We start from the raw sequence: 24,512 nt of genomic DNA, 5'->3' as shown, positions 1-24,512 counted from the left end.
TCAAACTTGCATCCTCCTGAATACTAGTCAGGATTGTTACCACTGAGCCATGATGGAAATTTCCTTAAACTTTAAATGAATTAATGTTCAAAGTTGGACCACCAGATGTCTTTGTACAGAGGAGAAGAAAATCATCTCAAATTCCAATCACTAGCAAAATTCCCCAGAGTTCCTTTATGAAGACATCTATTGCCAAACAAGTCACATCTACCAGCATCAAAGCTCACCAAAGACACTTCAAAGGGGTTTCAAAATGAAGACAGTTTATGAAATGCATTGCTTTTATTGAATTTTTATCTGACTTGGACCTTTCTTTTGGAGAATTTGGAAGGACAAAAAGGCGAAGTGGTAAAAAGGACTTTTGCCAAGGAAAATCCTGAAATGGTATTTCTGCACTCTTCTTTCTCATTTTGTGTATTACTGCCATATACAAAAAAAAAAAAAAAAATTACCACCATTTGTTGAAGGAATGGTTCAACTGCACTTTCTACAATCTGAAACATCCTTGTTCTCTATCCTTTCTAGGCCTCAATTTCCTTGTCTATATGTAACCAATATTCCCACTGAAGTGGCTTGGGGTATAAAATGAAGAGATCCTTTTAATATTCAAATTAAATGAAAACCAATTACATGATGCCTACACAACATGTTAATAAAAAAACCAGTGAGTCAGCAATGAAATCAAAGAGAAAAATCATAAAATACCTTAGACAAAGGACAATGAAAACACAACCACATAAATCTATGGGATGCAGCAAAAGCAGTCCTAAGAGGGAAGTTCATAGGGATACAGACCATCTTCGGAAAAAAAAAAAAAAAGAAGAGAAAAATCTCAAGCAACCTACCTTGCCACCTAAAAGAATTAGAAAAACAAGAATAAATGAAACCTAAAGTTAGCAGAAGGAAGGAAATGATAAAAATCAGAGGAAATAAATCTCAAAAATACTTACATGTTCTCTGGGTTTCCAGGGTCAGTCCTAGCCACATTCTTTCAGAGGAGAGAGCTCTGATGATCAAGGAGTCACATTGTCTTTAGCCACTGCTGCTCTGGTCCACTCTTGAGGCTCTGTGATGACCTTCCAAGTGCTGTCACTCTGTGGATGAAATCAATGAATCAGAGAAAAGACACAGAGGACAACTTATCAAGCACCAACTCTCACTGGTGAGAGGTAGAACCGGGTGGAAGTGGACATCTCCCCCAAGGAATAGGCTTGGTTCTAACTCTACTCTTGCATAGCTCTGGAATTATACTACTTTGTTGGTGGTTGATACTCATGATTGCACACACACACATGCACATGCATGTGCACACACACATACACTAAGCACTTTTACCCATGGCATGTTCTTAGTGCCAGGCAGGTGATCCCCAGATTTCAGTCTCAGCTTCCCTTCCATCTCCATCTTTTCATCATAGCCCTGAGTCACATCCCTCTCTGTCTAGGTGTTCGCACCTCAAGGTCTCAGGAAAACTCACTCTCCTACACATTACAAAGAGACTCAACATCAAACTCCCCATGAATCCTACAACCTTAAATTCTATGGTCCCTTATTCTATGATCTCAGTAATCTACACTATGCACTAAGGCTGGTCGCACTGTGTCTTTTTAGAACAAGAAGGGTCAAATAAAGCAGATCTACATTTAACAGACAATTGTTCATAAGATAGAATTCTATTTTTCAGTATTACTTTTGGGAAGTTAAAATATGATCTCAGTTGTCAAACAATTTGAGTTTTCAAAATATAAATTTCATTGAAATGGTCCATTTTTTTCTTTTTCTTCCTAGATAAAAATAATTCCTCCAGGAAGCTCTTAGACCTGTCTGTTTAATGAATGTACTCTTGTCCCTGTGCTGGGGGTGTGGGAATGGAAGGAAAACAAGGCGTGGCTCTTGACTTTCTCAAGCTCACATTCTGACAATAAAAATAAAACTCCCAGAAACACCCTTAGTGCTGGCATGTGGGCCAACACTCCACACATCTTCTGACTCCATCAGGAAAGCAGACTGATGTATAAATGCCTATCTAATGATGCCTGTATCCTCCACACCCAGCACACAGAGGTGCTCAAAATATTTCGGATGTCAATTAACAAAAAATGAATAAATAAATGAACAAATGAATGATGCACATCACATAAGCCCCAGCACAGCCTTGTCACTTCACACTGATTATAAAAACCTTCATCAATTCAATCAGCAACTTATTTGCCAGCAAGAATGTAATGAGAAATAAAATATGGACCCCGGCTCTTCTATTTTGATTCATGTGTTAATGCGAGGAAACTGGAATTGAAAAATGACACATTCCATCTACAGAAAGTCTCATAATGGTAAAAATTAGCTTTGATTTTAAGCTTAAAGTTTAGCTGGAACCCAGCTCACCCCCAGGTATTTTAGCTGGTGTGGATTTAAAGACTAGGTTTTTCTAAGAAATAATTAACACTTCTCTAATATATCTTCTGAGTCTGCTTAGGTCATCTGAGGAATCTAGCTACTGGAAAGAAATTATTTTACCCCTAAGTTTTGAAAAACAGCCAACCACATCAACTTACGTGTTCATTTGTCCCTTTGGGGGAGAAACCTGCCAGCAGTCTAAGGGTTAAGCAGTAATCCTGTCATGTTTGCCCTGAACTTGCCCAGTTAAATTGCAACAGCATGGGTCTCCATAATTATCTAATTGTTAGTGTTGTGCCTTTACGTAATTTATGATGTAGCATTAAAGTCTGACCCTGGGTTTGAAATGAAGTGCAGTTCTGCTGACATCCAAGCTCAAATTAGTAGGTAAGCACCCAATTAACGATTATGCTTCTGAGCTTTCATTTCTATCTGACCACACTGCTACGCTAATCAGTTTTCTAAGCCTTTCACCTTCCCCATAACTAACAAGCATTTCTTCTGCTTTTTATGTCTATGGATACCCTGCATCCTCATAAAAAAGCTCTCCACCACTGCTGTCTTGAAGATTGCTGCCAAAAATGGCTGTTCACAAGTGAGCTGGCCAGCTCTGATGCCTTTTGCTGGCAAAACCAAAGGTCAGCCTGATGGGTTCCCATTTCCCTCTTCCGAAAAGAGTGATCTCCGTAGAAAGCCCCGCTTCCCTAGATGGCTTCTGTTGGCTACTGGAATCAGTCCAGTAAAGGACGGAGCCCATTTGGATATTTAGATCATGAACTTAGCAAATACTTTCAGGAATGGACCTCCCTGAAACCCCAGCATCAATCTGACTACTGCAGAAAGAAAAAAGAATGTAATGATAGGAGAGGAAAATTCAGGCAATGGTCCTTTTTCCAAACTTCACACCTTCTTCGCTCCTCTCTCCCCACCTTCTGAGTAATTCTTCCCATTCTCTGTGCCCAACTGCACTCCACCTAAACAGCAACAACTGAGCATAAAAAATGAGAATATTTTTAGAGGCTCATGATATTATCGATTTGGCTTCAGTACCTATGCAAAAAAGACACTGAATCTGTGTGAATGTTCAAATGAGCATCCGCATGGGGAAGTGACTTGCTAATTACCCCACACTGGTGCAATTGCTCTACTAGATCTACATCTCCTGCTCTGCCGTCTCTTTTTCCTTCTAGGACCTATGCCACTTGGCATTCTGACTCCTAGTTAGCCGAGCCACTGCTAGCTACCCACCTCCTAAAGTCAGATAAGAGCTGAATATTCTTTCACAACCCTCTACCAACCATGCAAAATCAGAACTGAATTTAGACTCTCCATAATTACTTTCCCTAATACATACCATAATTTTGTACCTAGACTTGCCTTCTGCTCCAGATTTATAAACTTTTGCATGTAACATGGACATCTTCCTGCCCAATGCATGTTTGTCCTAACCATGAAGTCATCAAGAACTTTATCCAACATCAGTGGCTTTCAAATTTGAGTACCAGAAACTCGTTATTTTTTTAATTGTTATTATTATTTCTAATCAAACTGACTCATTACTCCAATATAAAAATCTCATTTTGAGAAGTGGAGAGAGAGAGATGAATCAGTGCAGCATAGAGGATTTTTATGGCAGTGAAAATACTCTGTAGTACAATACTATAATGTTGGATATGTGTCATTATATATTCGACCAAGTCCATGGAATGTACAACACCGAGAGTGAGCCCTAATGTAAACTATGGATTAATTTGAGTGATTATGATGTGTGACTGCAGATTCATCAATTGTATCGGAAGTACCACTCTTGTGGGAGTTGTTGATTATAGGGAGAACTGTCTGTGCAGGGAAATCTTTGTAACTTCCTCTCAACTTTGCTCTGAACCTTAAACTGCTCTAAAAATAACTAAATCCTTAATTTTTCCAATCTCATTGTTAAAAATGATTTTTAAAATGGAGCTTTTTTGATGAGAATGATGTCAGATTCCCCCACCAGCACTAGGATGCCATTCCCATATGATGGCACACACACCTAGGCAACGCAAGTATATCTAGGGAGATGATGGAATTTCCACTGAAAGTAGCAGTTCACCCAACACTGCCCCCTGCCCTCCCCCTTGTCATGGGCTTCCCTTCCATCTTTGTTCTCTCCAAGTTCCAGGAAAGGAAATTTCCCTCTCACAAGCACTTCTGTGGTTTTCTTATACAGGCACCATAATTTTTGGCAATGCCCAGGGTTAGGGGCCACTACTCTGAAATTTATTTTTTCAGAATTGTGTAGTATCTACATCCACTTACCACTAAGTTTGGAAGGAACTTGATTTGGTTATCTTACACTTTTACTTTACTTTATTTTATTGTATTTGTATTTTGCTTTGCTTTTTAGGGCAGTGCCTGAGGAATAAGGAATTTCCCAGGCTAGGGGTCAAATTGGAGCTAGAGCTGCCACAGCAACACAGGATCTGAGTCTCATCTGTGACCTACACCACAGCTCATGGCAACACCAACTCCTTTAACCCACTGAACAAGGCCAGGGATTAGACCCACATCATCATGGATACTTCAGATGTTTAAGGGGAAAGTTTGTTCCTTGCTGGACAAAGATTTGTGGAAGAAATCAACAAATTAAACTTCCTGTTAGCTATTATAGGTTCCTCTGGCTGTTTTAAAATAGAATGCTCCTATGAGACTTCTTGTAAGCAGAAATGGTGTAAAGCAAAGAAGCAATAACCTTAGGACATATCTTGCTAAAGGATACAAGAAATAAAGCAAGAAAAAGCACAAGTGTTCAGAGACACAGTCCAAAGCTATGATGGTTTAATGCTGAGATGCTGAGTGTGGTTCCCAGGAAGGAGTTTGATGGTGCCACTCTCACTGCTTAGGGTGTGCTCTGCCTCTATAGTGAATGCTGCTACAAAAAAAAAAAAAAAAAAAAAAAAAAAAAAACTTTAAAAACTGTGTTCACTTTTCACCTGTCTTTTGTTTGTTTTGTTTTGTCTTTTGGTAAATGTGAAAATCCTCTTTGGGTTTTTTCAGTTAGCAAAAATAGGTACTAATGCAGACTTTCATTAAAGTGAAATAGCCTAAGGCACATTTTTGAAAAGCAGGGTATACCTGTATTATGAAATCAAAAGCTTTTGATTTTCTTTTCTGTGGAGATGTTCATTTGTGCTGGATATTAGATTCCAGTTATAAGTGATATCATATGGTATTTGTCTTTGTCTTTCTGACTCATTTCACTCAGTATGAGAGTCTCTAGTTCCATTCATGTTGTTGAAAATGGCATTATGTCATTCTTTTTTATGGCTGAGTAGTATTCCATTGTGTATATATACCACATCTTCCTAATCCAATCATCTGTTGGAGAGTAGACTTCTGACTGCCCGATGGGAGAGGGAGGGAGTGGGAGGGATCGGGAGCTTGGGGTTATCAGATACAACTTAGAATAGATTTACAAGGAGATCCTGCTGAGTGGCATTGAGAACTATGTCTAGATACTCATATTGCAACAGAACAAAGGGTGGGGGAAAAAAACGTATACATGTAAGAGTAACCTGATCCCCATGCTGTACAGCGGGGAAAAAAAATAATAATAATAAAATAAAATTTAAAAAAAAGCTTTTGAGCTAGAAATATCTAGATTCAAACCCCAACTATCCACAACCTAATGGAACCCAACCAAATAATTTAACCTCTCCAAGGCCCCATGATCTCGTCTGTGAGGTGGCAGTACTAATACCTATTCCCTTGCATAATTCAAGGATTAAATAACACAGAAAATGCACTTGAAGCACAGGGGACAGAGCAATAACTCAACAAAGGCTAGTTTCTCTCCTTTTACCCATAAGATCTTGAACATGATATATGGCTCTCAGTCTCACAATTCAAAATAACTCATTAAAAAATAACCTCAATCAAGTCTTGCATTCACTGAATTTCCAACCTAGGTGTTATAGATAAATATTGGGGGTTTTTGTTCATTTGTTTGTTTGTTTTTTTCTGGATTAGGAAGGTGGCTACACTGCTAACTCTTGAAGGCAGAAGATAAAAAACATAGATAAACCCCTCAACTTTTGAGTGTTATGAGAGCAGAGATGCAGCAATTGCATTTACTCTGTATGTCAAAGGCAGTGACAGAGAGACACAGAGGCAAGTTATATTCCATCACTACAGGGTAATTCTACCTGAAAACCTATTTCAATAGCCTCCATCACTATAAAGGGGACACAGAGGGCTCATCATAGTTAAACTTAGATTCTCCTAGAGACTGAAGCTAAAGGGAGGCTAGAACTTAAGATGACAGAGACCCCCAGAAACTTTGCAATAATCCCCCTGTAACCAAGCAGGACCTTATGGGGCCTTCTTGGGACAGATCCCCCCATATTCTCCACCAATCTCTTGTTTATAGAAAAACTTTAGCCTCCTAGGCCTTCTCCAAGATCCAAAGAATAGATTTAATCAGAGAAGTGGGAAAATGTAGGAATAAAGGAAGAGTCAAGCAAGACAAAATAATAACAATTTAGCCATTCAACAAAATCAAGGACTTTTAGTTCCTCCTCAAGGGCTATAGGTAATATCCCAAGCCAAATCCTTTGAGCTATTTTGCAGATATAGAAACACCCACCAGGTGGAAGAAGTTAACTGCATGTAGCCACAAGCATACAGACCCCCAGATCCATGGGAACCATAAGATTGATGACATTAATTCCCAATTAACATCAACCAATTACAATAGTGTCCATGAGCTGGTCATATACTCCATAATCTTCTCCCTCACTCTGTCTTTGAAAGTCTTTCTCTGAAAGCTTCACACCCTGCAATAAATGCTGCGCTTTTCTTTGCTGCAATGAGGTGTCAATAGATTGGCTTTATTGCACACCAATAAACAGATCCAAGTTTGAATCAGTAATACCCCCAGATGTTAATCCACCATGTATCATCTGGGTATCAGTGGGGATTTGACACCAAAAGCATAACCACTATGAGGTATTTAGAGTAAGAGATGTGTTGGACTTGCCATTGTGGCTCAAACGAATGTGGCTCAGAAACAAATCCCTGAGGATGCAGGTCTGATCCCCAGCTTCAGTCAGTGGGTTAAGGATCTGACATTGCCATGAGCTGTGCTGTAGGTCACAGACATGGCTTGGATCCTGCGTCACTGTGGCTGCAGCATAGGCTGGCAGCTGTACCTCTGATTTGACCCTAGCCTAGGAACTTCCATATGCCATGGGTGAGGCGGAGCAAAATGGCAGAAGGGTAAGAGGTCGTGCTCACCTTCTCCCACAAACACACCAAAAAAACACACGTACATGTAAAATGAATCGCACGGAACATCTATTGAATGCTGGCAAAAGAACTTAAACCTCGAAAAAGGGCAAGAAACTCTTGATATAACTGGGTAGAACAAAAGAAAAAGAGAGAGAGGAAAGGAATCAGGACAGCACTAGCATTCCTGAAAGGGAGGTGTGAAGGAGAAAAGGAATCCACATCCTGGGAAGCCACCTAACCTACCGGGAGATCAGCCGAGACGGAGGGAACCTCAAAGTCACCGAGAAAAGCGCTGCAGCTGGATCAGGACAAAGCAGAGTGAGAGCCGCACAGATCATCTGCACCACCGGCCAGGACGCCACAGCCCGAGACTCTCTGGCGCGGGCTGGGTGCTGAGACTTAGACTCCGGGGGAGAGGACTGGGGTTGGCTGTGTGGGGACAGCCTGAGGGGCTAAAGAGCCGTGTGCTGTGGGCGCGGGAGCAGTGTGCTACGGCATGGGAGTGGAACGCCATGGCAAGGGAATCAGGGAGAAGGTCTGGGCCCACAGGAGAAGCAAGGCACCACTGCTGAGGAAGAGTGAGAGGAGGAGGGGCGGACCGCCATAGAAATCTCCCTGCGCATGCGTACTCGACCTCTCAGAGGGCGGGGCGCCTCCAAAGCCGGCTGTGGGTGGCGGGGGAACCTCTTGTGTGGGCTAAGGGCAGGGAAGATGGGGGGAGGCGGCCGGCTAAGTGTGCTTTGGTGCCTCTTGTGTGATCTACAGGCATCAGGGACAGACCATGGCAGTCATCTGAGAGACCAAAGGGAGGGACTGTGAGTGGGCTCCACCTGCAGCCCCCGTCACCTCACGGATGGACAAAAAAAAAAAAAAAAAAAAAAAAAAAAAAGAGGGCACTGCAATCAAACCATATGTTATTGCTCTCAGTCCCCTGGGAACACACCCACCCTGCAGCTGCCACTGCCAAATGCTCTGGGCAGTGCCCAGACACTTGATCACTGTCCCTTCCCAAGACCCTACAACTTGGAGCAGCTGGTGCAGCACCTCCTTCGTGGGCTAAGCGGGACAGGGTGCTTCTTATGTGGTCTGCAGTTGGTGGGGGCAAACCACTGCAGTTATCCCTGACTCCAGAGGTGGGTGTGGCCCACCGCCACTGGGGATCCCTGAACAAGAACCACTTGCAGTCCAACCACCTCAGAGGACACCATAGAGAAGGACATTGCAACAGAATACCACCTGTTGTTATTCTAGCTCTGGAGAGCACACCCACCCTGCTGCTGCCACTGCCAAATGCACTGGGCAGTATCCAGATACTTGATCACTGTACTTTCCTAGGAACATGCAACTAGGAGCAGCTTGTGCACCAACCACCTCCTGTGGGGGCTAAGAAGGATGAGGTGCTTCTTGCATGGTCTTCAGAAGACCACCACAGTTATCTCTGACTCCAGAGGTGGGTGTGGCCTGCTACCACTAGGGATCCATGAACAGGCACCATTTGTAGCTCCAATCACCTCAGAGGAGGGCACTGCAATTGAACACTACCTGTTGTTGCTCTCACTCCCCTGGGAATTCACACACCCTACTGCTGCCACTGCCAAATGCTCTGGGCACCTTGTAAATCTGCCTAGGCTCATTACCACTTCCCAGGGCCCTGCAACTAGGAGTAGCCTGTGCCACCTTCCTGCAGGTCCTTGCTGCTGTTAAGAGCCCAGCAACCAGGCACTGACCACTAGCCCTACCCATTGCCTCCTTCTCCCTGGAAACACACTCAGCACCCTGGGGATAATAGCCTGCTCACACCAAGAAAAAGACAACAAATATCCAAACTCCCATGCCAAAAATAAATAGTAACCCCCACAAAATACAAAGAGGTGCTGTTGCATAGAAGTAGCCCTCCAAGACTATAGATTGGCTTCCCTAAACTCACAGAAAAAGAAAAATGTAAGCAAGATGAAGAAGCTCAGGTACCATTCCCAGTTAAAAGAACAGGAGAATTCACCTGAAGCAGCAAACAATAAAATAGACCTCTGCAGTCTGACAGACACTGAGTTCAAAACGGATGTAATGGAAATACTGAAGGAATTAAGGCTGAATATCCAGGAATTAAGAATGGATATGAACAGTAATGCAGATTCCTTTAGAAAGCAACTAGAAAATATAAGGAGGAACTTGGAAAATTCATTTGCAGAGACAAAAAATGAGCTAAAGACACTAAAGAGAAGAATGAATAATGCAGAGGAACAAATTAGTGACTTGGAAGATAGAATAATGGAAATCACCCAATCAGGACAGAAAACCAAATGAAAAAACACAAAAGCAATATAAGAGATCTATGGGATAATATAAATCGGCCAATCTATGCATAATAGGAATTCCAGAGGAGAAGAAAAATAAAAGGGGATTGAAAACATAAATGAAGAAATTATGGCTGAAACCTTTCCAAATCTAAAGGAAACTGATATCAAGATACAGGAAGCACAGAGGGCCCCAAACAAGTTGAACCCAAATAGGACCACACCAAGACATATTATAATAAAAATGGCAAAAGTTAATGAAAGGATTCTAAAGGTAACAAGAGAAAAGAAAAGCGTTAATTATAATGGAATCCCCATAAGGCTATCAGCTGATTTCTGTACAGAAGCACTACAGGCCAGAAGAGAGTGGCAAGATATATTTAAAGTTCTGAAAGGAAAAAAAATGCAACCTAGAATAGTCTATCCAGCAAGAATATCATTTAAAATAGAAGGGGAAATAAAGAATTTCTCCAACAAACAAAAGCCACAGGAGTACAGCAATATTAAACCCATTCTAAAAGAAATACTAAAAGGGCTTCTCTAAATAAAAAAAGTTAGAAAAAATAGGATGGAGGAAACCACAATTGGAAAGCAGTCACTTAAATAAGCCAGCATACAGATCTAAAAGAGAAAAAAAAAAAACCTACTGTAAAAGCAATGATAAACACAAGCAACAGCAAAAGGACAAACATGAACATATTAAAAAAAAAAGACTTCAAAATCAAAGAATGTGGGGAAGGAAAGTAAGAAAATATAGATCCTTTTTTTTATTTTAATAATGTCTTTGAGCCTATATGACTATCAGGCTAAAGCAAGAAGACACAGGAAAGGGATTAACATACTTAAAAAACAGGGCAACCACAAATCAAAACCAAACATTACATTCACAAAAACTAAAAAGAAAAATACTCAAGCATAAAATAAATGGAAATCATCCAATCAAAAAAAGAAAGGAAGAAAGGAGAAACATAGAATCAGCTGGAAAACAAAGTTTAAAATGGCAATAAATACATATCTATCAATAATTACCTTAAATGTCAATGATCTGAATGCTCCAATCAAAAGACACAGAGTGACAGACTGGATGAAAAAGCAAAAACTACAATCTGCTGTCTACAGAGACTCACCTTAGGGCAAAGGACACATATAGATTGAAAGTGAGAGGATGGGAAAGATATTTCATACCAATGGACAAGAAAAGAAAGCAGGAGTTGCAATACTCATATCAGACAAAATAGACTTTAAAATGAAGGCCATAAAGAAAGACAAAAAGGACATTATTTAATGGAAAAGGATCCATTCAAGAAGAGGATATTACAATCGTCAATATGTATGCCCCTAAAGAAGAGCACCCAGAAACCTACAACAAATACTAACAGACGTAAAAGGAGAAATTGATGGGAATACAATAATAGTAGGACACTTTAACACCCCACTCACATCAATGGACAGATTCTCTAGACAAAAAGTCAGTAAGGCAACAGAGATCCTAAATGACCCATATGCTGTGGGTGCAGCCCTAAAAAGCAAAAAAAAAAAAAAAAAAAGAAAGAAAGAAAGAAAGAAAGAGATGTGTTGATAAAATCAGACCTGGAGGTTGGAGGGGAGTCTACACAAGGCAGTTGCCTCTCCATCTGGCACTGTGGCTGAAGACAGCATTATTAAGTCATCCAGGTGGTAGTCTTGAAGGAAAGCTGTATGTGAAATGGGGGAGGGCAATGAAGAGCTGGACTCACATGCATAAGCCAGAACCCACAAATGCAACCTGGAACCCTCCACATCTGTCTCTCACCACCTAAAATCCATGGTGGCATGAAGAAAGCGCTGGTATCCTCTATCGCAGAGCTGCATGTAGGTGAGAACCTATGGGAGCCAGAGAAGTTGGAGGTCCAGGTGCTGTGCTGAGTCAGCAAGGTGAGACGGCATGTTGAGGGCAGTAGGTGTTGTCTGCCACAGAGCTTGGAGCCCTACCTATCCCAACCCTCAGAGCATAAAATTGGCTTCTGTCTCCCTTGCATCTTCCAAATCACACACACTCCTCCTGTGACCAACCCTAATAAGGAACCAGACAGGGAAGGGAATCTGGGAAATGTAGTTCCAGTTTAACTAAATTCATGTGGCACATAACCACCACAGAGAGTAAATAGCAATTCAGTGATGAAAATGCACTTTGTTGGTACACTGACCGACTGACACCTGGAAACTCCTTTGTTTTTCTCCATCTAGGCTTCTCTGGATCAACAGCTGCCAATCCAAAATTCAGCATCCCTTGCCCCTGCTTCCTGTTGTCCCCTGTTTGGGTCACCTGCCAGGACATGAAATCTAAGTGTACCCTTTATTTCTATCATCTCAAACTGCAGGTGGAAGAAATGCCCTCTGGTGGCCACAGCATCTCTTTGGCCCTCTCCTCCAGCTCACAATTTACCAAGGAAAGGATGTCCTAACAGAGAGAGTAATTTAATCTGAATTGCTCTTTAATCCCTGGGCCTCTCTTGACTGCCTGTCAAAATAAAGTGTGTTTTTTCAGTTGCATGGTCTATCGGGCTTTCATTAATCTACAATGTTTTAATATCCATTAGTGAACATTAATCTAAAAGGATAGATTTGGGGCAGAGATCCCATTCCTCTTGTCTTTCCTAATTTTCTATCATCAGAATAAGTATTTTTCTCCCTATGAATCTCCAAAAAGGACAAAATGACCTGAAGAGTATTTGTCTCTCTTTCCAGATTGACTGATGGCTATTTGCACCACTCTAGATGGATTCGAAGTTTCTTCTTGCCAAATGCATCACTCAAGTTTAACTTCATCTCATACTAAGTCATGAACCCCATTCTTCACTAATGACCATCCACGTACTCCTTTTTTGGGGATACCTTCTTCTCATTTGCTCTTTTTGTTTCCTATACTTTTGCTCATCACTGTAGCTCTGAACCTTGGAAAGGGCCATGGAATCTAACCTGCAGAAGCAAAGTGTCTGACTCTGACATCATTCTGGAGTCATCGAAAATTCAATAGCTGTAGCAAGATTATTTTGTGTGACACCTATATCTCCCCCAGCACAATCTGGAGCCTTGCCATCGCTGAGATTATAATTCTGAGCCAATCCTTTATGATTAAGGTTTAACTTCAGATGTGAAACACTTTCAGAAAATGTGGACTCTTCTGTGATTTGGGAGTGGAAATCCTTTATCCAATATGCATAAATTTACTAAGCCTGAGAAATTCAGTGCTATGTAGTCAGGCTTGCAATCTTCATCTAGGAATTCAGGAGATTATCTTCTCTATGTAAAGAGTTCCCCATGTTCACATTCCCTTCAGAGAAGATTTAATTTGGTCTTAGATGGGCACAAGCAAAGTATATTCTGAACCTCACACTTAATCTCTTAACTGATGTGAATTACAAATGTATAAATCACTTCAATTCACTTTCTAGATCATTCAGGATACATCCCTGGATGATGTATTGCGTGGAGAGGTTCTAGTTCCTTGCTCTTGAACCTGGAGACCAGCAGGACAATGTTGGTGAGTGTCTCCTAGTGGGAAACCAGGTAGGACTAAAGAGCACAAGTATCCCTGGGGCCAGGAATGCTATTTGTCTTGGCCAATGGTGCCAAATGGAATAACAGGATTTGGGGTCTAAATTTATAGAGCTTTTCATTTTTTTCAAGAGAAGCCAAAAATCCACAATTTTATGCAAAATCTTCCAAATCTAAAAGTATATTTAAAAGATGTTAAACCCTGTGTAGGTCAGTAAAATCTGTGTAGAGGCAGAAGCTGGCTCAGAGGCTCCCAGTTTTATAATCTCATTCTGAGTGCCTTTGCAGAAAGGCTGGGTGCCTAGAAATGACTTGTCAACAGAAATTTGAGTTCAGTCATCTCTGCTATGTTTAATCCACATGTATTTCTATGTGAAGGTACTAGAGAGAAGTCAAAGAAGAAGGAAACTAGAGCCACCCTGGATGAAATGCCTGGATGTACAGAATTACGTCATAAGAAATGCCAGAGGAAGTTCTTCAGACCAGAGTAAAAGGACATGAGATGGAAACTTAGATCCACAGGGAAGAATAAACAGCACTGAAAATGGTGACTATAGCCAAAAACAAGACTATCGCCTTTTTGTTAATGTCTTTAAAAAGCAGCTGACTATTGTATATGTATATTTTTATATATATAATATGTATGTATTTCAGAGTTTATAACATATGTATGTATAAAAATAGACAATAACAATTACACAAAGAGTGTGGGAAGAAAATAACTAAAATCAATCTGTCTCAGGGTCTTATATTTTACAAGAAGTGTTATAATAATAACACTAAATAGACTGGGATAATATACTGAGATATATATATAATTCTTAGAATAAAGACTTAAAAAATACTACAAGATATAGGGAAGATCCAATAGAGGAATGAAAATGAAATAATAAAAATAGATTTGATCACCCAAAGAAAGCAAGAAAGAAGAAACAAAGGAGCAAAAAACAGATATACAGGTAGAAAACAAATAGCAAAATCCAGATTACACCCAATGATATCCCCAAATCCATTAAATATAAATAGAGAAACAATTCTTATTAAAAGGCAAAGATTGTCAGACTGGATTAAAAAAAATATGAATAACAAAAACAAAAATTTAAGACACACCTGCATGCCATCTACAAGAGAATAACTTTAAATGTGAAGGTAAAGATAGGTTAAAAATTAAAGGCTAGGGAGTTCCCATTGTGGCTTAGGGGTTTAAGAACTGAACTAGTATCCATGAGGATTTGAGTTTGATCCCTTGCCTTGCTTAGTGGGTTAAGGATCTGCCATTGCCACAAGCTGCAGTGTAGATCACAGATGCAGCTTAGATCTGACATGCTATAGTAGAGGCTGGCAGCTGCAGCTCCAATTTGACTCTTAGCCTGGAAACTTCTATATACCACAGGTGCAGACCTAAAAAAAAAGGTGGGAAAAGACAGACTACGAAAACTCAACTTAAGGAAACAGGTATGACTTTACTAAGACCAGATAAAATAAATATCAAGATAAAGAGGTAAAGAGGGACACTCCATGGTGAATAATGAATCCATTCATTAGGAAGATTTAACAACTCAATGAATATGCACCTATAACAGAGTCTCATAATACATAGAGCAAAACTAATAGAACTAAAACAAGGCAGATATAGATCCACAATCTTCACTGGAGATTGCAATAGTATGAGTATAGAGCATCACAGCATCACTCCTTTCAGGGAAGACATTCCTTATGACCTTAATAAGTGAGGCATGGGTTCTGAGCATAGGCTGGCTGTAGGGCTAGAGGAAGTTCTTGGAATCCCCTGCCTTACAAGGTGTTTATTGCTTTAGCTGCTGGACCAAAGGAGAGGGATCAGCTATGCCAGGTGTGGGAAGCTTAGAACAATACATATTTACTAACAGGCATATTTCAGTATTTTACCAGCTTTCTCAAGAAGGTACTTTATTAGACTGAAAGTTCCTTGAAAACAAGATCTGGTTGATTTGCCCATGTAGCTCTCACGAAACGGGGTACATACAGAGCCTTCCTCATAACAGAAACATCATAAAAATCAGTTCAGTGAAAGAAATATAAATAATTCCCTTCTTTCTTTCCTGGCACAGGCACCCTTTGGCAGCACCTCCATCTACATTCAGAAAGATGACTCTCTTGCACTTGAATTCTTTCATCACAATAGTTAAAGCCAAAACTAAACAAGACATATTGGGATGCTGGCACCTTCTGTTGAACAAGTTGTATATAAAATGCTGCTGAAAAGTAGCATATGTTTTTGATAACTGTAAAACACATTATATTTAAGAACCAAGAAGGAATGTAAATCCTGAATGTTAATGTGCTTAAAGTCTTATTTAAATTAAAAGTTGATCTTTGACGTGACTTGGTTATTTCCAAAACATGAGAATTCCTTTCAGGGTCTCTTCTGCGGGGGCTGCACAGGTAGAATTAGCTTTGCTCCTAGTGCCACTTTAACTAGGGTCTAGAGGTAAGGATCAAGATGCCAACTACTGGCCCAGCACTGACTCACTGTGAGCCACAGAAATACAGCCCATAACTCCGCAGTCCTGTTCACTTAGCATGTTATCTGAAGGGAATCAAGGAGGAACCACACCTCAGGGTGGTCCACAGAAGCAGGAAGGGAGGGGTCTGTATCAGCTTGGATCCTTTCATCCGCCCTTCCTCAGTGGGTCCAGGCTCACTCCAAGTGGCACTGACTACCCAGCACCTCTGGGCTGTACCATGAGGCCCTCTAGTGTTCACTCTGGGATCCAGGCCCCATGACCTTCAAAGAATGGGAGGGTGGCTAAGATGAGTGGGAGACTTAGAGGGAATGGAGGTGGTCCAGGCAACCTAGGAACATGCCCATGCTTTAACCCCATTACACCCCTGTGCCTGCTGTCTCCATGGGTCCAGAAGTGACACAGCCCCAGCAACGGTGTTGTCACAAAGCTTTGCACTCTGCCAAGGTGCTGTAGCCTCTTGCTGAGGTTTTCAGGTTAGAAAAACAGGGGTCAGGAGTTCCCGTCATGGCTCAGCAGAAACAAATATGACTAGCATCCATGAGGACGCAGGTTCTATCCCTGACCTCACTCACTCGGTTAAGGATCTGGCATTGACATGAGCTGTGGTATAGGTCACAGACGAGGCTCGGATCTGGCATTGCTGTGGCTGTGGTGTAGGCCAGCATCTACAGCTCTGATTCAACCCCTAGCCTGGGAATCTCCATATGCCACAAGTGCAGCCCTAAAAAGAAAAAAAAAAAAATAGATGAAAAAGAAAGAAATGAAAGGCAAGGGTCAGAGGCCTGGGTCAGAGGCCTAGGACATAGTGTGAATGGAGAAGATAAATGATATGGGGTCCTGAAGAGATCTCAAACCTTATAATCAGATTAAATCTTGGTTCAAATTCCATCTCCACACTTACTAGCTATGCAACCTTCCCCATTTTTTTTATTTTTAATTTTTTTAGGGCCACACCTGCAGCATAGGGAAGTTCCTGGGCTAGGGGTCAAATTGGAGCTGCATCTGCTGGCCTATGCCACAGCCACAGCGACATAGGATCTGAGCCGCATCTGCAACTCTGGATCCTTAACCCACTGAGTGAGACCAGGGATCAAACCTGCATTCTCATGGATACTAGTCAGATTCTTAACCCACTGAGCCACAACAGGAACTCCAAGTAATCCCATGATGATAAAAATAGCTGGTCTAAAGAGATCTTATGCCAATATAGGTCTTAGCATAGCAGATGGTTCTAGTCACCCACCAATCATGAATGCCTCCATGCACCTGGGAACACAGATCATAATCCAGTGGCCTCACATTGCTTAATAAATTATAATTGTTAACAGGTCACTGCCCGAAAAACTAAAAGCATGAAAGCAAAGTCACCATAATCAAAAGAACACGGCATTGCCTCTGCACAGCCCTGAAGCACCTGCACAAGCACATGCAGATACGTTCATAAGTGCCTAGGGTGCACCTCACCAGGACCTGTGATTTCCTCCTCCAACACACCTCAGCCACTAAATCGTAGAGCTCAGAAACTCAGCTCGAGGACATGTTGCCTTCCTTTTTTTCTGTTTTGCAAGGACAAATCTGACAGAAATGTAGAACCTGTGTAGATATTTAAACAGCCCGTGCGACAGGGAGAGCCTTCAGCCTGGCCATGAAGGATAGACTTGACGACAACATCCACTATACAGATGAGCCCTCAAATTAGTGAGGAGCCACAAGCCCTCGGGCTTGGAGGAGAGAGGCACTCAACACTCTGCCTCTGCCATGGGCCGTGCCGCCAGGGGCATCCATCACAGTAAGGACCAGAGGAACAACACCTCTGATACCTCTTCATTGGGCCGCCGGCAAATGAGGCACTAGATTAGGCCTGACACGGGCACAGCACAAGCTGAGGTTTGCGGAGTGTAATTAATTGGAACATCGCCAGCTTGACAAATTGGGATGATGAATCTATCTTGTATGAATAAGGAAAAAATGCATAATCAGTCAAAGATTTAGTTAAGACAGCTCTACTCTGACTCCCTGCCACAGTGAAATCCATTAAGGCAGGGAAACATCACTTTTAAAAGGAGGCAGTGTCCTTCATCTGTTCAATTTATAACTTTTTGTTCTTGAATTGATGAGAGAAGTCAACTCAGATTTGCTTGACTTTAAAGGCAGAAGAAGTTTCTCTTGTGAGTTTAAAAATTTTCTCTCCCACGTCTTTTAGTTCAGTTAGAAATGTGTGTACCTAAATGTGGGAGGGGATTTTATCATTAATTTTTAAGGCATGTTAATATTAGTTGAGCCAAACTGGCCACTCTTTGTTGATGGAGATGGTTTTATGCTAAATGTGAAAAGAATAAAACTTTCACAGTGGGTTTGCCTCACCCCCACTCCAAACCTGTTTTATTGGATCACTGCTTGAAGGCTGTGACAGATCCAGCAATAGACAGGTGAGAACTGCTTTCTTTTCTAATTGGCAGGGAAAATCATTTTTTAATTTGGTCTACATTCAAGTTGGATCTCTTTATGCAGTGAAAAGTATCAATTAGGTGATTATTCAACTAATGTGACAAACGATAAAAAAAAATCAAACAGGATAAATCAACCCTCACATTAAAAGAAGTCTCTTCAATTATTGACCAGATTAACTAGATGGTTATGCCTTGGGCAAGAAGACATTGCTTTCAAGAAGAAAGAGAGAACAGGTTCACGTGTCTTCACTGCAGGAGCTGCAGGTATTAATTTAGTTCATGGTTCTTAAATCTGTGGGGTTTTTTACATTTAATCTGCATGCCAATAATAATGCATACCCATTCTACTAAATCATCAAGCAATTCTGTTTGCTTGTTTGTTCTTATCCTTTGGAAAACAGAAAGTCTCTGCAGTTTTCAAAACCCAAGTCTGGCAAGCATTAATGACAATGATCTGTATTTCAACCAGTATGTGGCTCCTTTTTACCCAACGGAGAACAAAATACAGACAGAAGTTCTTTTCATGGCTCAGCAGAAATGAACCCGACTGGGATCCATGAGGATGCAGGTTTCATCTCTGGCCTTGCTCAGTGGGTGAAAGATCTAGTGTTGCCATGAGCTGTGGTGTAGGTTGCAGGTGCCGCTCAGATCCTGAGTTGTTGTGGCTGTGGCATAGGGCCAGCAGCTGCAGCTCCCATTTGACCCAGGGAATGTCCATATGCCACATGTGTGGCCCTTAAAAAAAAAAAAAAAAAAAAAAGACAATACTAAGATTTAAATGGTGTAAATGCAAAGACCTCACATGGGACCCCCACAGACAGTTGAACACAGAAAATAATATATTCACCCAAGGAGGCAGGCCTTTCTGGGCACCTGCTGATCCAGTCACCTACATGCCCAGGAGGGAGCTTCTGTAGGTAAGTGGCCTGGAGCCCATTCATGGGCCAGGGTACTATGGTTGTTCCGTAAGGGGCAAAGGAAAGTAATCAGAGGAAAGACGACCAGCTGCAAAGTAAACAGGCCTAGGCTTCAAGGTCAGTTACTCAAGAGCTTCTAAATCTTCCACTCTTTCTGGCATTCTGCTCCAGAAGAAATGTTCTGTGAAAAAAACAAGATTATCTGTACAATTCACTAAATACCCAGCTCTGCAGTCCTGTGATTTGCATCACACCTTAGCTTCAAGTGGCAAAATGCTTTCCCGTGACCCATAAAAACTTTTAATGGTCAATGAAACATAAAAAGGAGAAAGTGGATAAGAAGTCAAAAGGTGCTTGATTTTTCTTTTGTGGGTCTTTTTTTACAGTCTTTTTCAAAGGATATCAACACACCGCAGGCAAACACACTGCTTGACAGGGGTGCCAGAGAGGAGGGTCCCCTTGGGAGAAGAGACCACTCAAGTTACAATTAACAAAGTGTAAGATACTTTGCTGGAGGCATAAAATTTACAGTTATGAAGATAATCACTAAGAAAAAAAAAAAAAAAAAACAGGAGTTCCTGTCCTGACTCAGTGGTTAATGAACCACTGAGGATGGTTCGTATCCTAGTATCTATGAGGATGAGGGTTCGATCTCTGGCCCTGCTCAGTAGGTTGGGGATCCGGCAGTTGCCGTGGGCTGTGGTGTGGATCGCAGACATGGCTCAATCTGGCATTGCTGTGACTGTGGTGTAGGTCAGAAGCTGTAGCTCTGATTTGACCCCTAGCCTGGGAATTTCTATATGCTGTGGGTATAGCCTTCAAAAGACAAAAAAAAAAAAAAAAAAACAAAAAAAAAAAAAAAAAAAACCCAAAAAACAAAAAAGATAATCACTAAGCAAATGGGGCCACTGTTAGCCAAAACTTACTTCCACTCATTTTCAAAATCTCTTTTTTTAAATGGAGTAGTGTTGCTGAAGTGTTGCAATCTTTTGATTATTACAGAATCTTTTCCCTTCAATTGCTCCCTAAATTAGTCCCACCTTCCCCGCCTTTATAAGAAAGTAATTAATGTATTGTCTGACATTATCTCATTTAATCCTTCCCATCACCATAGAGTAATAACTGACTTTCCAACGAGGTTGAGGGAAGTAAAAGGATACACAAATTGTTATAACTGTAATTATGTAGCTGGGATTTTAAACCAACTGCCCAGTGAAACCAAGCCTGAGAAAGCCTCCTCAGGCCCGCCATACCCAGCTGGCTTCCTTGTTGCCAGAGACCCCTGGACCACCATCTAGCTCCCTTAACCCCCTTGCTGAAGACAAGTTAGTCTCATCCAGCTGACTCTCCAAGTGCCCTGACCATGGCACAGCATCTGTCCTAGCTGGAGCTGGGCTAGCTGGCTGTCAGAGTCACAGCAATCCCACTGTCCAGACAGTGGCTTCCTGTGGCCCTAGGGTCCCGACTGGTTTCACACTCCCATTAGGAGCTTTTCCTTCTCCTTTTGGGCCCTCCTTTTCCCTGTACCCTCCCCACCAGACCTCAGGGGAAGCCCATTGCTCTCCTGACAAATGGAATCATCACTGCCTTGCTCCACTCAACAGATAGAACACCATCAACTTGGTGGAGAACATTTGGTTTTCAGATTTCAATCGTAAAAGAGCCATGAGGCTGAGAGTGTGCTCTTGGGTCAAGAAGACCTCAAGCAGCATCATAAGTGCAGCAAATGTTGTCTTTGGGTGAATATCCCTCCTTTCATCCCCCATCACTTGGTCCATTCTTTCACTGAAAGGTGAGTGTGACTATGGGCAAGGCCTGATGTCCTGCTCAGGCAGCAGGAAGACAGTGTGGCAGGAAGAGCATCCCAATTTGCTCATCAGAGTGAATCATACCAGAGTCTCACAAAGGTGAGACGTTGGAGGGGATCCAGAAGCACCAAACATGCAGGGTCAGTGAGGTCACGACTACCAGGCAACTTTGATTCCTGGATCTCTAATCCCACAGAAGTGTGGTGATGGGTATCCAAGTGAACTGGACATTGAGTAGCTGGCAATGGTGTCTAGGAGATTTGCCCATGACCTGCAGAGGCCCAGGCCAGTGAGAGTGCAGGACAAAGTGGAAGGCAGTCCCTGATGGGGAGAAGAAGGCAAGCGGGAGTGAAAAAGGGACATTCAGGATGTGAGGTAAAAGATGTCAGGAGCTGCTACTTGATGACCATTCAGAAACCAAGAAGTTATGGGTGAACATTCATAGGACTGAGACCTGTAAAATGATTAACCTAAAGTTTTGCCTCTGTCAATGTTGGCTATATATCTGAAACTACAGGGCAGACATGAAGGGGCTTAGCTCTGAGTATCCCTTGAGAAAATGATGCCACCACCTTCTCAGTTGCAGTTCTCCTGGGAGGAGGCATGTGAAACCAAAGAAGGGGATTTCCTAAAGGTAAAAGGTGCAAAGGAGACAGGATGCAGCATTTCATCAAATCACGAAAAGAGGTATAACAATGGAAAGTTCCTCAAATGGGACATGAGAAAGACATGACTGTGTAGCAGACACACACTATTATATATATAAAGTAGATAAACAAGAACCTGCTGTATAGCACAGAGAGCTATATTCAGTGAGTTGAAATAACCTATAATGGAAAAGAATCTGAAAAAGAAAATATGTATATACATATATTTTTGTATGTGTGGATATATATATACAACTGAATCACATTGCTGTATGCCTTAAACATTGTTCTTTTTTTATTGTTATTTCCCCCAATGCATTTTTTTCCCACTATACAGCATGGGGACCCAGTTACACATCCTATTGTCATGCTCCGTTGTACATATCTAGACATAGTTCTCAGTGCTACACAGCAGGATCTCATTGTCAATTCATTCCAAAAGCAATAGTTTGTATCCATTAACCCCAAGCTCCCCATCCCTCCTACTCCCTCCCCTCCCCCTGGGCAACCACAAGTCTATTCTCCAAGTCCGTGATTTTCTTTTCTGTGGAAAGGTTCATTTGTGTTGTATATTAGATTCCAGATATAAGTGATATCATATGGTATTTGTCTTTCTCTTTCTGACTTACTTCACTAAGGATGAGGGTCTCTAGTTCCATCCACATTGCTGCAAATGGCATTATATCATTCTTTTTTATGGCTGAGTAGTATTCCATTGTGTATATAGATCACATCTTCCTAAGCCAATAGTCTGTCAATGGACATCTGGGTTGTTTCCATGTCTGGCTATTGTGAATAGTGCTTCAATGAACATGCAGGTGCATGTGTTTTTTAAGGAGATTTTTGTCTGGATATATGCCCAAGAGTGGGATTGCTGGATCATATGGTAGTTCTATGTATAGACTTCTAAGTTACCTCCATACTGTTCTCCATAGTGGCTGTACCAGCTTACATTCCCACCAACATTGCAGGAGGGTTCCCTTTTCTCCATACCCCCTCCAGCACTTGTTATTTGTGAACTCATTAATGATGGCCATTCTGACAGGTGTGAGATGGTATCTCATGGTAGTTTTGATTTGCATTTCTCTAATAATCAGGGATATTGAGAATTTTTTCATGTGCTTGTTGGGCATCTGTACATCTTCTTTGGAAAAATGTCTACTCAGGTGTTTTGCCCATTTTTCCATTGGGTCGTTGGTTTTTTTGCTGTTGAGTTGTAGAAGTCATTTGTATATTTTAGAGATTAAGCCCTTGTCAGTTGAATCATTTGAAACTATTTTCTCCCATTCTGTAAGTTGTCTTTTTTTTGTTTTCTTTTTGGTTTCCTTTGCTGCGCAAAAGCTTGTCAGTTTGATTAGGTCCCATTGGTTTATGTTTGCTTTTATTTCTGTTGCTTTGGGAGACGGACCTGAGAAAACATTTGTAAGGTTGATGTCAGAGGATGTTTTGCCTATGTTCTCTTCCAGGAGTTTGATGGTATCTTGTCTCATATTTAGGTCTTTCAGCCATTTTTAGTTTATTTTTGTACATGGGGTGAAGGTGTGTTCTAGATGTGGTGATTTACATGTGGCTATCCAGGTTTCCCAGAAATTCTTGCTAAATAGACTGTCTTTTTCCATTTTATTTTCTTGCTCCTTTGTCAAAGATTAATTGACCACAGGTGTCAGGGTTTATTTCTGTGTTCTCTATTCCGTTCCATTGGTCTGTCATGTACTTCAGGAGTTCCTGTTATGGTTAAGTGGAAATAAATCTGACTAGGATCCATGAGGACACAGGTTTGATCCTGGCCTCACTCAGTGGGTTAAGGATCAGGCACTGCCATGAGCTGTAGTGTAGGTTGCAAATGTGGTTCAGATCTGGCATTGCTGTGGCTGTGGTGTAGGCCAATGGCTGTAGCTCCGATTCGACCCTTAGCCTGGGAACTTCCATATGCTGCAAGTGCGGCCCTGAAAAGGACTCAAAAAAAAGTACTTCAATTAAGAGGAAGGAAGAAAAGAGAGAAAGGAAGAAAGAAAGACTTGAGTGTGGATCCCAGTTTAGCCATTTATGGCTACGTGAGCTAAGAAATCTCAGTCTCCTACTAAACAAGGTAAACAGCACTAAGACCCACCTGCAGTAGACACATGTATCATGTCTCCTGACTCAGCCACTTTCTGAGCCCTCAGTCCTGGCAGCCTCTGGGCCATGATATCCAGCCCACACCACCTGCCCCCACCTCCTCAGCATTATATCCAGGCTAGACCCCAGACTGAATCTAGACATATTGGCACTTGGGAATTTAAAACTCGGGCTTTAAAAGTGCAGTCGGTTTACAATGAGAGGATGAGCTTCTAGGTTATGAAGAGTCAATCAATAAGACCAGCCGTGGAGGCCAGTCTTGATGTGCATGAAGTTGAATGAGAAAATGAGGCACATGAAGGAAAGACAGAGGAATCACTTTTTTGTATCTCCAGTGCTCATGGAGCTGTAATTAGGTTCTAAGGGATTTGTTGCTATGTTACAACAAATTTTCTTTGAGTCTTTTTGAGTGAATTTCTGGTGCTTGCAAACATTTTCCCCTGATTGAGACACTCAACAGATAGTGGCAAGAACAATGATGACTCCAAGGGGAGTACAGTGACTATGACAATGACTTCCATGGTTTCAAATGTTTTTGTGTAAGATCTGCCTTGGCCCAGGGAAAGCTA

General features: G+C 41.5%; 1 long non-coding RNA gene across 1 annotated transcript in view; it reads right to left on the bottom strand.

Annotated features, from left to right (window-relative positions):
* The window catches only part of LOC106504490, a 517,287-nt gene extending 516,197 nt beyond the window's left edge, over positions 1-1,090 (bottom strand). The window contains exon 1 of the long non-coding RNA XR_002345962.1: positions 951-1,090. This is a non-coding gene — a long non-coding RNA (uncharacterized LOC106504490). The remainder of the gene's footprint in view (positions 1-950) is intronic.

This window comes from Sus scrofa, chromosome 7 (genome assembly GCF_000003025.6).
Source record: "Sus scrofa isolate TJ Tabasco breed Duroc chromosome 7, Sscrofa11.1, whole genome shotgun sequence".
Classification (NCBI taxonomy): domain Eukaryota; kingdom Metazoa; phylum Chordata; class Mammalia; order Artiodactyla; family Suidae; genus Sus; species Sus scrofa.
Note: the sequence above shows the minus strand (reverse complement) of the source record. Positions and strands in the feature narration are given on the sequence as shown.